Here is a 14,476-nt window from a genome sequence, read left to right on the forward strand (position 1 = left end):
CCCTACACCTAAAAGCTGATTCTAAAAGATGCCAAAAAATATAGTTAATGTGTGGGATTCTTAATAATAGATTCTCTGTTTCTTCAAGAGTAGAAATGGTGATTGCACATATAATGGGAGGCAACTACGAAGACGGGATAATGAAAATCATTCCTCTTTCCTGCCAAATGTAAGCTTTCTATTTTATTTTATTTTTTTACCAATGAAATTTTAATTTATTTATTTCTATGTAGCCTTGTAAACTTTCTGTTTTAAATTTAAGCTTACAAGTCCTTCAGTGAAGCCTCCACCCTGTGAATGAGAAGAGTGGACATAATACAAATTAATCACTTCTTCATTTGACAATTGACAAAGAGAAAATTCTAAGATATTCTAAATTAAATTACAGCAGGCCAGAGGATCAAAGAAAGAGGCAAGAAAGGGTTAATCAGTTAACAACTGTAGGGCAAAAAAAACAAAAGACTGCCTACATTCCCGAGTGTATGTTGGAATTTTGAATTAACTTCCAGGTGGCTATTATATGATTATCCAATAGAGAATAGCCAGGCACTATGGAACCTCAGGAGCCTTTATATCTAGCTTACACATGAACTTTCCAATGTTGCCTACAACCAATCCAAAGGAGCAAACAATTTTTCCTTACTGACTTTGCCCCTATCCCAGAACTAGCCTTGCTTCTCCCACTTCCTCTTACCTGTACCCAATGTAATTTTTTTTAAAACAACATACATCTTTGTTACCCCTACTTTATGTATAAAAAAAAATCCCATCAACTCCAGGACAGTGGGTATGTGGCATTTTCCACATAGCACTGCTGCTGGTGGATTAGACTTCATGTCTCAGGGCATGATCCTTTATGAACCAATAAAATATTTTCATCCATTGAAGTTAAATTGTGTTATATATATATGGCAACTATGAAAGGACATAATTTTCAAAGAAACAGAAGGAGATGCTTCTCCCTGAGGTCCTCATGTGACAACCACAGATATCCTCTGAGGTTTGTTGGATACCAGGTTCACCTCCTTTTTGGTCCCCTTGAAGCCTTTGATCATGTACCACATTTTGTGCAGATGCACATGACTTTACTGAAATAGGGAGGGCAAATCCCTCAACAAAGCATCCATAGGTGGCTTGTCCAATATGTGTGGCATTTTGCCATGGGATGGGCTGTCCATCAAGTTTCAGTATCTAATGGAGGGGTTTCCCTTATTTGTCTGTCCATAGGAAGTGCTCATGACATGGCCAAAGAAGTAAAGTGTTCATCTGACTGTTGAATTATTGATAGGATGCTCTCTAGCCAAATTTGGGCATAATTTGGCAGTTGTCCATAAGAATTTTAGATCGCCTCAACTGTGAATTCCTCTGAGGGCCTAACCTCGCTCCTTTTGGTTGAAGTCATTGATTTGTAGTGGACTGGCAGTGTTCAGGTGCTAGCCTGCAGCAGGATGCCACAGGCATTTGCTATAGCATGAGAGATTTTGCCCTCAGGAGGAAATCTTCACCTGTGGGAGGTACGTGGCTTGGGGATTTTACTGAATGAGAAAGAATTTCTCTTTCTCTAAGGAGGGGATTTTCACAAGGAGGATGGGGGAGTGAACAGCTTGCAGGAAATTCTTCCCTGGTTAGAAATACTAATTTTTTGAGTGTCCTTATGTTTTCGTTTTGTGTGTGTCTGTTGTATTGTTATCTTAAGAATGAGATTTCATAGGAGAACATGGGCATAAATCCTATATAAACCTATTGTCTGGGCTGGCCCATGCATAAGAAGTTGAAGATCTCTCACGGCTATTGAAACAACTTCACTGTAGTTACATTAACATGAGGTAAAAGCTACTGCTAAAGAAATCTTAGAAACTGAGAACCAAGATTTAGCTAAAAGGCATGTAAAACAACAACAATAATATAAACAAACAAACATAAAACACCAGAGATTTTTTTTTCTCATATTGCGAGTTGACTTTTTATCTCTACCATTCATTTACTGGTTTGAGTGCCTATTAAAATCCCATTGTCACTGGGCCAGACAATGGATCCTTTGAATTGGAAAACCTTCTAAATTAAAAAAAAATTTTTTTGAGAGTTCTGGGCAAGATGGTAGATTAGGTAAATGCTGTGCTCACCTCCCATGACCTCAGAAAAATTACAACTACATTATAGAATAATAAACCTGGAGAAACATTTGAAGATTAGCTGAACAGGAGTCAAATAACTAAGAAAATAAAGAAGAAGCCATGTGTAAACTGATATGAGAGGTGGAGATTAGAAACAGATTGGTCCTACACCCACATGTGGAGGCTGAGAATTGAGAGATATCTTAGCTACAGAGGTCCCGTACAAGGAATGAGGGGTCCTAGCCCCACACTGGGTTTCCCAGCCCAGAGCACCACTGACAGGTAGAGGAGGACCCACAATATCTGGCTATGAAAATCATGGGGATTCTGTCTATTTTGCTGAGACAGAAGGCTTCTGGAAACCCAGATGTCCTCTTAAAGTGCCCATGCATAGACTCACTCACTTACTGTGAGAGGTTTGCTGGAAACCTGAGACAGGGAGAAACAGTTATATGGCTTAAAGGGGAGGGTTGGAGTCAGGGTTGGAGTGACAGCAGCCTTGCTTCTGTGTTGAGTCCTCCTCCCACACAGCTGGCACACAGGCGCCATCTTTACTTTGTTAAGATCTCCATTCACATGGCCAAATATGAATCTGCATTAGACTGGTGAACACAATTCGCACCAATGTCAGGGCTTGCTGAGACTCAGCTCCAACTAATTAACACACTGCCAGAGGTTCTTTCAACAGTGAGTGAATAGCCTTGGTCCATGCTGCAGTCTTTCATGAGCACACTTAAAGGTCTGCAGGCCCCAGGCAGGTGGCAGTTAGCCACATTGTGCACTGTTCCTTTTGCTGAGTGGCCACAGACTTGGCATTGGTGCCAAATCTGAATTGCATTAATATGGTGAACACAACTCATGCCACCCAGTGACTCCCTGAGACTCTGTTTTACCCAAATTTCATAATGTCTGAGGCTCTTTCAGAAGCTGAGCCTTAGGAGCATCCAACAGGTGGTGGCAGGACTTACAGTGCCCTGTGCCTTTTGTTGAGGAGCTACAAGCCTGGAACTGGTGGCATGGTTCATGTTATGGCCTCTCCCATGGGCCTGCAGAGTCAGCACAGACAGCTATTACCTGCAGATGACTTTGTAGCTCATACCAGGTAGCCCTGGGCTGATCACAAACAGTGTCTGAACTTGGCCTGCATGAGAAACCATCACAAGAGGTTCCAGAACCAACACAGAGCTGGCTTCAGACTTACAACAGAGAACAACCAAATTAGCTTCACAAGTGGCATACCCAAAGCGTGGTCTCAGCAGGCACCAGAGCCTGGTAGGGTGAATTCTGCTCCATGGAGTCAGGTGTCACACAGGAACCTAAAAGTTGTGGTCATGGCTAACCTCACAGCAGGCAGCCTGGAGGTCAATCCCACCCACATAAGTGCCAATAGTAATCAAGGCTCACTACAACAGGAAGGCACACACAACCTAGATAAGGGATACTCCTGGAATATCTGGCTCACGTGATAAGGAAGAGTACAACACTGGTCACCTACTACATAAGGCCACACTGCCAAGAAAGGGACACATAATACATCATACCTAATACATAGAAGCAAACACATAGAGGCAGTCAAAATGAAGAGACAAAGAAAGATGCCCCAAATGAAAGAATAGGAAAAAACCAGAAAACTATATGAAATGAAAGCAAGCAATATACCAAATATATAGTTCACAACACTGGTTATAAGGATACTCGAGGAACTTAGGGGAAGAAGAGAGGAATTCAGTGAAAACTTCAAAAAAGTGATAGCATAAAAAGAACATAGAAACCATAAAAAGAACCAGTCATACAAATATAATAACTGAAATGAAAAATGCACGATAAAAAAATCAACAGCAGATTAATGAAGCACCAAATTAAAACTAGAAAAAGAAAAAATAATAAAATAAGGATATTTTAAGTGGCTTTTGGGACATCAAGTATAATAACATTCACATCATAGGGGTATGAGAAGGAGAAGAGAGAAAGAGAGAGCAAGGAATTGGGAACCTATTTGAAGAAATAATGACTAACAAATTTCCTAACCTCGCAAAGGAAATTCAGAAAGAACAGAGAGTCCCAAACAAGTTGAACCCACAGAGGCTCACATCAAGACAGAACATAATAAAAATACAAAAGGTTAAAGACAAAAATAGAATCTTAAAAACAGAAAGATGAAGGCAGTTAGTTACCTACAAGGGAGCTCTCATAAGTTTGTCAGTTTATTTCTCAACAGAAACTTTATAGGCCAGAGGGACTAGCAAAAAATATTCAAAACCAAGGACCAAAACCAAGACTACTCTACCCAGCAAGGCTATCATTTAAAATTTAAGGAAAGATAAGGAGCTTCCAAGACAAGGAAAAGCTAAATAGTTCATCACCACCAAATCAATATTACAAGAAATGTTAAAGGAAATTCATTAAAAACAAGAGGGAAAAACATAAATATGAATAATAAAGTGGCAATAATTATGACATATCAATAATCACTTTAAATGTAAATGGATTAAATACTCCGATCAAAAGACATAACATAGCTGAATGGATAAGAAAAGAAGACCCATACACATACTGCCGATAAAAGACTCACATCAGAACAAGAGATACACAAAGACTGGAAGTAAAGAGATTGAAATAGATATTTCACGCAAATGGAAATGAAAAAGAAAACTGGGATAGAAATACATACATCAGAAGAAATAGCTTTTAAAACAAAGACATAGTGGATTGTTTTAAGAAGTGTTTTTTAATCCAAATGGCATTGACATGAAACAGATAACATTAATGCTATTTTACACTTTTATTGTATGTTGCTGGTTTAAATAAAAATAATTTAAATTAAAAAATAAAACAAAGGCTAACAACAAAAAAAGAACATTTTATAATGACAAAGGGATCAATCCAAGAAGAGGATATAACCCTTATAAACATTTAAGCACCCAAGGTAGGAGCACCTAAATATGTAAAGCAAGTATTGATGAACATAGAGGGAGATATCGACACTAATACAGTCATAGTAGGTGACTTTGATACCCCATTTATATCAATGGATATATTTTTCTGACTACAAATTAAAAAGAAAACAGTGGCCTTAAATGACACATTATACCAGATGAATTTAATTTATATTTTTAAAGCATGTCTCCTAAAGCAACAAAATATACACTATTTTTAACTGCACATAGAACATTTTCCAGGATAGACCACATGTCAGGACACAAAACAAGCCTCAATAAATTTAAGAAGCTTGAAACCATATCAAGCATCTTCTCTGACCATAATAGTATGAAACTGGAAATCAATACAAGAAGAAACTGAAAAATATATAAACACATGGAGGTTAAAAAACATGATACTAAAAATTAATAAGTTAACAATGAGATAAAGGAATAAGGCAAAAGATACCTTGTGGCAAATTAAAATGAAAACACGTCACAAAACCTACCAAACGTAGAAAATAAAAATATAATGTCATAAAACCTACGGGACACATGGCTGCAATATAGGCCTACCTCAAGAAACCTACACCTAAAGAAACTAGGAAAAGAACAATAAAAAAACCAAAGTGAGCAGAAGGAAGAAAATAATAAATATCAGAGTAGAAATAAATAAAATAGTATAAAAACACAATACAAAAATTCAATGAACCCAAGAGCTGGTTCTCTGAAAAGATAAACTAGATTGATAAACCTTTAACCAGACTTATGAAGAAAAAGAGAGCACAAAAATAAATAAAATCAGAATGGAAAGAGGAGAAGTAACAATTGACACCACAGAAATCCAAAGGATTATTTAAAATACTACAGAAAATTACGTGCCAACATATTGGACAATCTGAAAGAAATGAATATATTCCAGAAAAAACATAATCTCCCAAGATTGAATCAAGAAGAAACAGAAAATATGAACAGACCAATTACTACTAATTAAATTGAATCAGTAATTTAAAAAAAAAACCTTCCAACAAACAAAAGTTTTTGATCAAATGACTTCATGGAACAATTTTATCCAACATTCAAAGAAGAATGAACACTTACCCTTCTCAAAATAGTCCCAAAAGTAAAGGAGGAGGGAAAGCTCCCAAGCTTATTTTACAAAGCCAATATTACCCTGATTCCAAAACCAGATAAAGACACTACAAAGAATGAAAATTATATCTCCGGTGAACATTGATTCAAAAATTCCCACCAAAAAGTTATCAATCTGAATACAGCAATCCATTAAAAAGATCATACACAATGAACAAGTGGGATTCATTCCACAAATGCAAGGTTACTTCAAGATATGTAAGTCAATTAATGTGATATACCACATATAAAAATGAAGGAAAAAATCATATGATCATACCAATGGATTCAGAGAAAGCATATAACAAAATCCAGCATCCATTTATGATAAAACTCTTAGCACAGTGGGGATAGAGAAAAAATACCTCAAAGGTAATAATAAAGGTAATATATGACAAACCCACAGCGAACATCATACTCAAAGCGGGGAAAGCTAAAAGTATTTTTTGTTGTGATCAGGGAAAAGACAAGGGTGTCCATTTTCAACACTTTTATTCCACATTGTATTATAAGTCCTAGCCACAGCAATCAGAAAAGGCAAAATAAATAAATAAAAGACATCCAAATTGGAAAGGAAAAAAAGTAAAAGTGTCATTATGTACTTGTCAATGGCATACCATATAAAGAGAACCCTAGAGATTCCAATAAACTATTAGAACTGATAAATAAATTCAGTAAAGTAGCAGGATACAGAATCAATATTTGTAAATCAGTTGCATTTTTATACACCCTTAAAGGACTATCAGAAAGATAAATTAAGGACCAATCCCATTTATGATTATACAAAAATATACATAGAAACAAATCTAACCAAGGAAATAAAAAACCTGTACTTGAAAAATTATAAGACATTGAAGAAAGGAAGAAGATACAAATAAATGGAAGAATATACCATGCTTATGGATAGGAAAAATTATTAACATTAACATGCCCATGGTTCCCAAAGCAATCTATAGATTTAATGCAATCCCTATCAAAGTACCATTGCCTTTCTTCATGGAACTAGAACAAATAATTCTAAAATTTACATGGAACCACACAAAAACCTGAATAGCCACAGTAAACTTAACAGAGATGAACAAAGTTTGAGGCATCATATTACCAGACATCAAACTATACTACAAGGCTATAGTAATCAAAATGGCATTGTATTGGCATAAAAAAAAACACATATCTTGATGGAACAGAATAGAGAGCCTAGAAATTAACTCATACCTATATAATCAATTAAATATTTCACCAAGAAGGCAAGAACATACAATGAGGTAAAGATAGTCTATTCAATTATAGAGATGGAAAAACTGGACAGATTCATACAAAAAATGAAAATAGAGCACCTTATTACATCATGTACAATAATAAGCTCAAAATGGACTTAAATGTATGACTTGAAACCATAAAACTCTTAAAAAAACAAGCAGAAAACTCTGACATTTCTTTTAGTAATATTTTTTCTTATATAGTTCCCAAAGAAAGAGCATCACAATTAAAAATAAACAAATGGGACTTCATCAAACTAAAACTTTTTGCACAGCAAAGGAAACCATCAACAAAATGACAACCCACTGAGTAGGAGAACATATTAACCAATGATACATCTGATAAGGGGTTAATATAAAAATGATAGAGAACTCATACAATAAAAATAAACAATTTAATTAAAAATAGGGAACCTAAATAGACACATCTCCAAAGAAGACAGAAGGCCAATAGATGTAAGAAAAAATACTCAACATCACTAATCATCAGACAAATGCAAATTAAACCCACAATGATATATCACCTCATACCTTTCAGAATGGCTATTATGAGTAAGTCAGAAAATGGTAAGTATTGGTGATGATATGAAGAAAAGTAGACCCTCATGCCTTTTGGGGGGAATTGCAAATTTGTGCTGCCACTATGGAAAACTGCTATAGAGGTTTCTCAAAAAATTTAAAAAAACACACACAATTACTTAATGAATAAGCAATTTAACTTCTTGATATATATTTGAAGAAATCCAAAACACTAAGTCAAAAAGTTATATGCACCCCTATGTTCATTGCAACATTATTTACAATAGCTAAAAAAATGAAAGCAACCTAAGTTCCCATGAAAAGATAACTGGATAAAGAAATTTGGTACATATACAGGGTGTCCTAAAAGTTGTATACACACTATGTCTTTAGATTATTTTACATTTTGAAAATGAAATGTATTTTAATAAATGCTGTTTTTATAATTATTCAAAATGTGTACACATTTATTAGGGGCACCTTATATATACAAATGAAATCTTACTTGGCCATAAAAGATGAAATCTTACCATTTGTTATAATATAAATGGACCTAAAGGGTATTATGTTAAGTAAAATAAGTCAGACAGAGAAATACAATTATCATATGATTTCACATATACATGAAATTTAAAGAGCAAAATAAATTAACAAAAAAATAGAAACAGACTAATAGATACAGAGAAGAAACTACCAGATGGGAGTTGGGTTGCAGGGCTGGGTGAAAAAGATGAAAGGATTAAGAAGTACAAATGGGTAGTTAAAAAATATTCTTGGGGATATAAAGTACAGCATATGTAATATAGTCAATAATGTCATATCTATGAATAGTGTCAGGTGGGTACTAGACTTATGGGGACAAGGAGGATAATTTCATAAATTATATAAATGTTTAACCATTATCATGTATCCCTGAATCTAACAGAAATTGATTATCAACAAAAGAGTAATTGGTAAAAAGTTGTCAAATTAAGACATATTTCATCCAAAACAATTTTAGAGAGCTCTCATGAAAACAGCTGCTTTATTTCTACATATAGAAAGAACATTTTTAAAAATAGAAAGAGATTAAAAACCGTGGCAGAGAAAGTGGATGCAACACAGACATGGTCCCAGGAACAAACTGGAATTACAACTAAAATACAGAAAAAAAAATTCCTGAATAATCAATGGAAGACTCGCAGGAGAGAACCCTAGTACCTGAGAACTGAAAGTGGAGATCACATAGAGAATGGTAGGAGACGTGAGCGCCCACGGACAGCCACTGAAGTTCTGGAGAGATATCTCAGCTGTGGGGGGTTGCCACTGAGAACTCTTGGATCTAATCCCCAAGCTTTGCCCCCCAGCAGAGAGCACCACAGCTGAGAAGGATACCCACATAACATCTGGCAGTCAAAAGCAGCAGGATTGCTGTCTGCCAGGGAATGATGCCTGAAAATTCAGGCACCTTCTTAAAGGGCCAGAGCACAAAATTCACTGTGGAGCCACCCACCTTGTGCTCTGGCAGAGGGAGGGTGGAGTGGATTGCAGCCATGTGAGCAGAAGGCAGGAATGAGGACTCTGGGGTTAGAGCTCAGAAGGCAGACACCCAAGTTTCCTATGCTGAGTAATTTCCTCACATGTCAGAGGACATCTTTCCCACACAGACATTTGCCTTGCCTGGGGGGAAGACAGTTGCCGCCCCCCCCCCTATTGGGAAACACCTTGCCCTGAGACCACTTAAGAGACTAAAACTAACAATTAGGCTCTAGACAGAAGCAACTGCCCCAGCCTGTTAAACAAAAACAAAACAAACAAACAAAAAAACTCTCTCTACACCTGATGACAATTGCCTGGGGTCAATTCAAGTTGGAAACCTATATGTCTGTAGGCACAGGTGGTCTCTGGAAGCTTTGAGTCTTTGCCTGATCTAATTAGTCAGAAACACCATTTGACACCGTCCTACACTAGAGATCAAGGGTTGTAGAGGATCTACCCAATAAATAGTAACAAACCCAAACAACCAAATGAGGAAACAAATAAACAACCCCCAAATGAAAGAACAAGTGAATTCTCCAGAAGAAGAGACAAATGAAGCAGAGATAAGAAATTTATCTGAAACAGAGTTCAGAATAATGGTAAAGATATTCAACAGCATGACGAAAGATAGAGTAACTATGAAAAAAGAACAGTTGGAAATAAAGAATTATATAGCACAAATAAAGAACACATTGGAAGGAATACACAGCACATTAGGGGAAGCTGAGGATCGAATCTATGAATTAGAAGACAGGATTGAAAAAGCTAAAAACAATTAAAAACAGGAGGATAGATTAAGGGAGCTGTGGTCCAATGTGAAACAACAACATTAGAATAGCAGGTGTTCCAGAAGAACCATAAAGGGAGAGAGAACGTGTTTGAAGAAATAATTGCAGAAAAATTCCTTAATCTGGTAAAGGAAAAAGTCACACAAGTTCAGGAAGCACTGAAAATCCCAAGCAAGAAGAACCCAAACAGGCCCACACCCAGACACAACATAATTAAAATGCCAAAATTAATGACAAAGATAGAATCTTAAAGGCAGCAAGAGAAAAGCAAACTATTACCTACAAAGAAGTTCCCATAAGGCTGACACCTGATTTCTCATTAGAAACTCTACAGGCCAGAAGGGAATAGCATTAAGTACTCAATGTAATGGAAAGTAAGAATCTGAAACCAAGATTACAATATCCAGCAAAGCTATCATTCACAATAGATGCTCAAATAAAGAGCTTCCCAACCCCCCCAAAAAATGTTAAAAAAGCACATCATCATCAAACCAGCATTACAAGAAATGCTAAAGGGACTGCTGTGATTAGAAGAAGAAACAGAGAGATACCTAAGCATACAGAATTAAAATGGCAATAAATAAGTACCTATCAATAATAACCGTAAATGTAAATGGATTAAATGCTCCAATCAAAAGGCATATGGTAGCTGAATAGATACAAATACATGACCCAACTATATGCTGTGTATAAGAGACCAACCTCAGAATAAAAGCCACACACAGGATGAGAGTGAAGGGATGGAAAAAAATGTCCATGCAAATGGAAAAGAAAAAAAAGCTGGAGTAGCAATACTCATATCTGACAAAATTGACTTTAAAATTAAGGCCACCAAACACAGAGCAGGGTAACGATTATTTAAAAACCAGCTCTGGGCAGTTGACCTCCCCAAACCAGTTTTAAGTGCAATAGAAAAAATAAACCCTTGCTGCTGGGTAGAGAAGCCGTATAGCCTCAGAGGCCAACCCCAAAACACTGCCACCCAGAGGCTGAGCCACAAACTGACTCTTAGGTGAACACAAATTAAGGCAGTCTGGATCACAAATACGGCCTGCTTTAAAATCAGGACTGTGATTTACAACACGGAGGAACAGTGTATCACAGGGAAATTCAACACTCTCCTAAATACCTGGCAGGACTAAGCAGATCCAAGCAACAGCAGCCTCCTGATCACCACACCCTCTGTCTGAGGAACAGCAGCTGTACGTGAAGCCTCCCCCCACCAGCCAGAAGAGCCACCACAGCTGTGAACAACACCCACCAGAGGAGCTGCTGCCAACTGAGGAGCAGCTGCTACCGCAACCACCCAAGGAGCAACCACAGCCCAAGGAGCCACTGCCACCCAGGGAGCAGCCACTGAACGACTCAACATCTAGATATGTCAGTGAGATCAAACATGGGTAGGCAAAGAAACCCCCAAAGGAAAGAAAAGGAGGACTCGCCAGAAAAGCAGCTAAGTGAGACAGAGGCATGCAACATGACAGAAAAAGAATTCAGAATAAGGGTCCTAGCGTGCATAAACCGGATGGAGGAAAAAATCAACTACTTATGCAAGAAGCAAGAAGAAACAGATGAAAAAATCAATAACTTATGCAAGACCCAAGAAGAAATGAAGAGCGATATAGCTGCAATAAAAAACACCATTGAAAGCATCAACAGTAGACTAGGAGAAGCGGAGGACCGAATTAGTGAATTAGAAGACAAGGAAGCAAAACACACCCAAACTGTACTGCAATTGGAGAAAAAAATTAAAAGACAGGAGGAGAGCCTAAGGGAGCTTTGGGACAACATGAAACGAAACAACATACGAATAATAGGGGTGCCAGAACAACAGAAAGATGAACATGGATTAGAAAACCTATTCGAAGAAATAATATCAGAAAACTTCCCTGAGGTGGGGAAGAAAAAAGTCACACAAGCCCAGAGAGTCCCAAACAAGGTGAATCCGAAAAGACCCACACCAAGACACATCATAATTACCATGGCAAATGTTCAGGACAAAGAGAGAATCTTACAGGCTGCAAGAGAGAGACGGAAAGTTACATACAAGGGATCTCCCATTAGATTATCAAATGATTTCTCAACAGAAACACATCAGGCCAGAAAAGAATGGACGGAAATTTACAAAGTGATGCAAAGCAAAGGACTGAACCCAAGAATACTCTATCCAGCAAGGCTATCATTCAAAATTGAAGGGGAAATAAGAAGCTTCACAGACAAAAAAAGGCTAAGGGAGTTTATCACCACCAAGCCTGCAATGCAAGAAATGCTAAAGGGACTGGTGTAAAAAGAAGGAATAAAAAGCTCAGAAAGAAAACAGCCACACACAAAAAGAAATGGCTATAAACAAGTACCTTTCAATAATAACTTTAAATGTAAACGGACTAAATGCTCCAACCAAAAGACATCGAGTGGCTGAATGGATAAAAAAACATGACCCATACATCTGCTGTCTACAAGAGACCCACCTCATTAGAAGGGACTCACACAGACTGAAAGTGAAGGGATGGAAAAATATCTTTCACGCAAATGGAAAGGAAAAGAAAGCTGGGGTAGCAATACTTATATCGGACAAAATACATCTCAAAGTGAAGGCCATAACCAGAGATAAGGAAGGCCACTTCATAATACTAAAGGGATCAATACAACAAGAAGATATAACCTTGGTAAACATATATGCACCCAATGCAGGAGCACCCAAATTCATAAAAAAACTCCTGGAAGATATCAAAGGAGAGATCGACAACAATACAATCATAGTAGGGGACTTTAATACACCACTGACATCACTGGATAAGTCCTCTAGACAAACAATCAGCAGAGAAACAGCAATCCTAAATGACTCACTAGATCAGATGGACTTAATAGACATCTTCAGAACACTTCACCCCAAAGCCGCGGAATATACATTCTACTCAAGTGCTCATGGGACAGATTCAAAAATAGACCACATATTGGGTCACAAGCAAAGTCTCCCCAAATTCAAGAAGATTGAAATCATAAAAAGCATCTTCTCAGACCATGATGGCATAATATTAGAAATAAACTACAATAAAAACAACCCAAAATACTCAAACACTTGGAAGCTGAATAGCATGTTATTAAATATTGATTGGGTTACCAATGAGATCAAAGAAGAAATTAAAAACATCCTGGAAACTAATGACAATGAAAACACAACAATCCAAAACCTTTGGGACACAATGAAAGCAGTCCTGAGAGGGAAGTTTATAGCTCTACAGGCCTACCTCAACAAACAAGAAAAAATGGTAGTAAATCATCTAAATCTACAGCTCAAAGAATTAGAAAGAGAGCAACAAGAAAACCCCAGAGTGAGCAGAAGGAAGGAGATAATAAAGATTAGAGCAGAAATAAATGACATAGAGACCAAAAAAACAATACAGAAAATCAATGAAACCAAGAGCTGGTTCTTTGAAAGGATAAACAAGATTGACAAACCTCTAGCCAGGCTCACCAAGAAGCAAAGAGAGAGGACCCAAATAAACCAAATCAGAAACGATAGAGGCGAAATAACAACAGACCCCACAGAAATACAAATGATTGTTAAATAATACTATGGACAACTCTACTCCAACAAACTGGACAATCTGGAGGAAATGGACATATTTCTAGAAAAATACAACATTCCAAAACTTAATCAGGAAGAATCTAAAAATCTCAATAGGCCAATAACTATGGAAGAAATTGAAGCAGTCATCAAAAAGCTTCCAGCAAACAAAAGCCCAGGACCAGACGGCTTCACAGGGGAGTTTTACCAAACATTCAAGGAAGAACTAAAACCTATCCTCCTCAGACTACTACAAAAAATTCAGGAGGAAGGAACACTTCCAAGCTCATTCTATGAAGCCAGCATCACCCTAATACCAAAACCAGGTAAAGACAACACAATGAAAGAGAATTACAGGCCAATATCCCTCATGAACATAGATGCCAAAATCCTCAACAAAATCTTAGCAAATCGGATCCAGCAGTACATCAGAAAGATCATACACCATGACCAAGTAGGATTTATTCCAGGGATGCAAGGATGGTACAATATCCGCAAATCAATAAACGTGATACATCACATAAACAAATTGAAAGAAAAAAACCACATGGTCATATCAATTGATGCAGAAAAAGCATTTGACAAAATCCAACACCCATTTTTGATAAAAACTCTCAGCAAGGTGGGAGTAGAAGGATCATACCTCAACTTAATAAAAGCC

Source organism: Myotis brandtii, unplaced genomic scaffold (genome assembly GCF_000412655.1).
Source record: "Myotis brandtii unplaced genomic scaffold, ASM41265v1 scaffold40, whole genome shotgun sequence".
NCBI classification, from domain to species: Eukaryota; Metazoa; Chordata; class Mammalia; order Chiroptera; family Vespertilionidae; genus Myotis; species Myotis brandtii.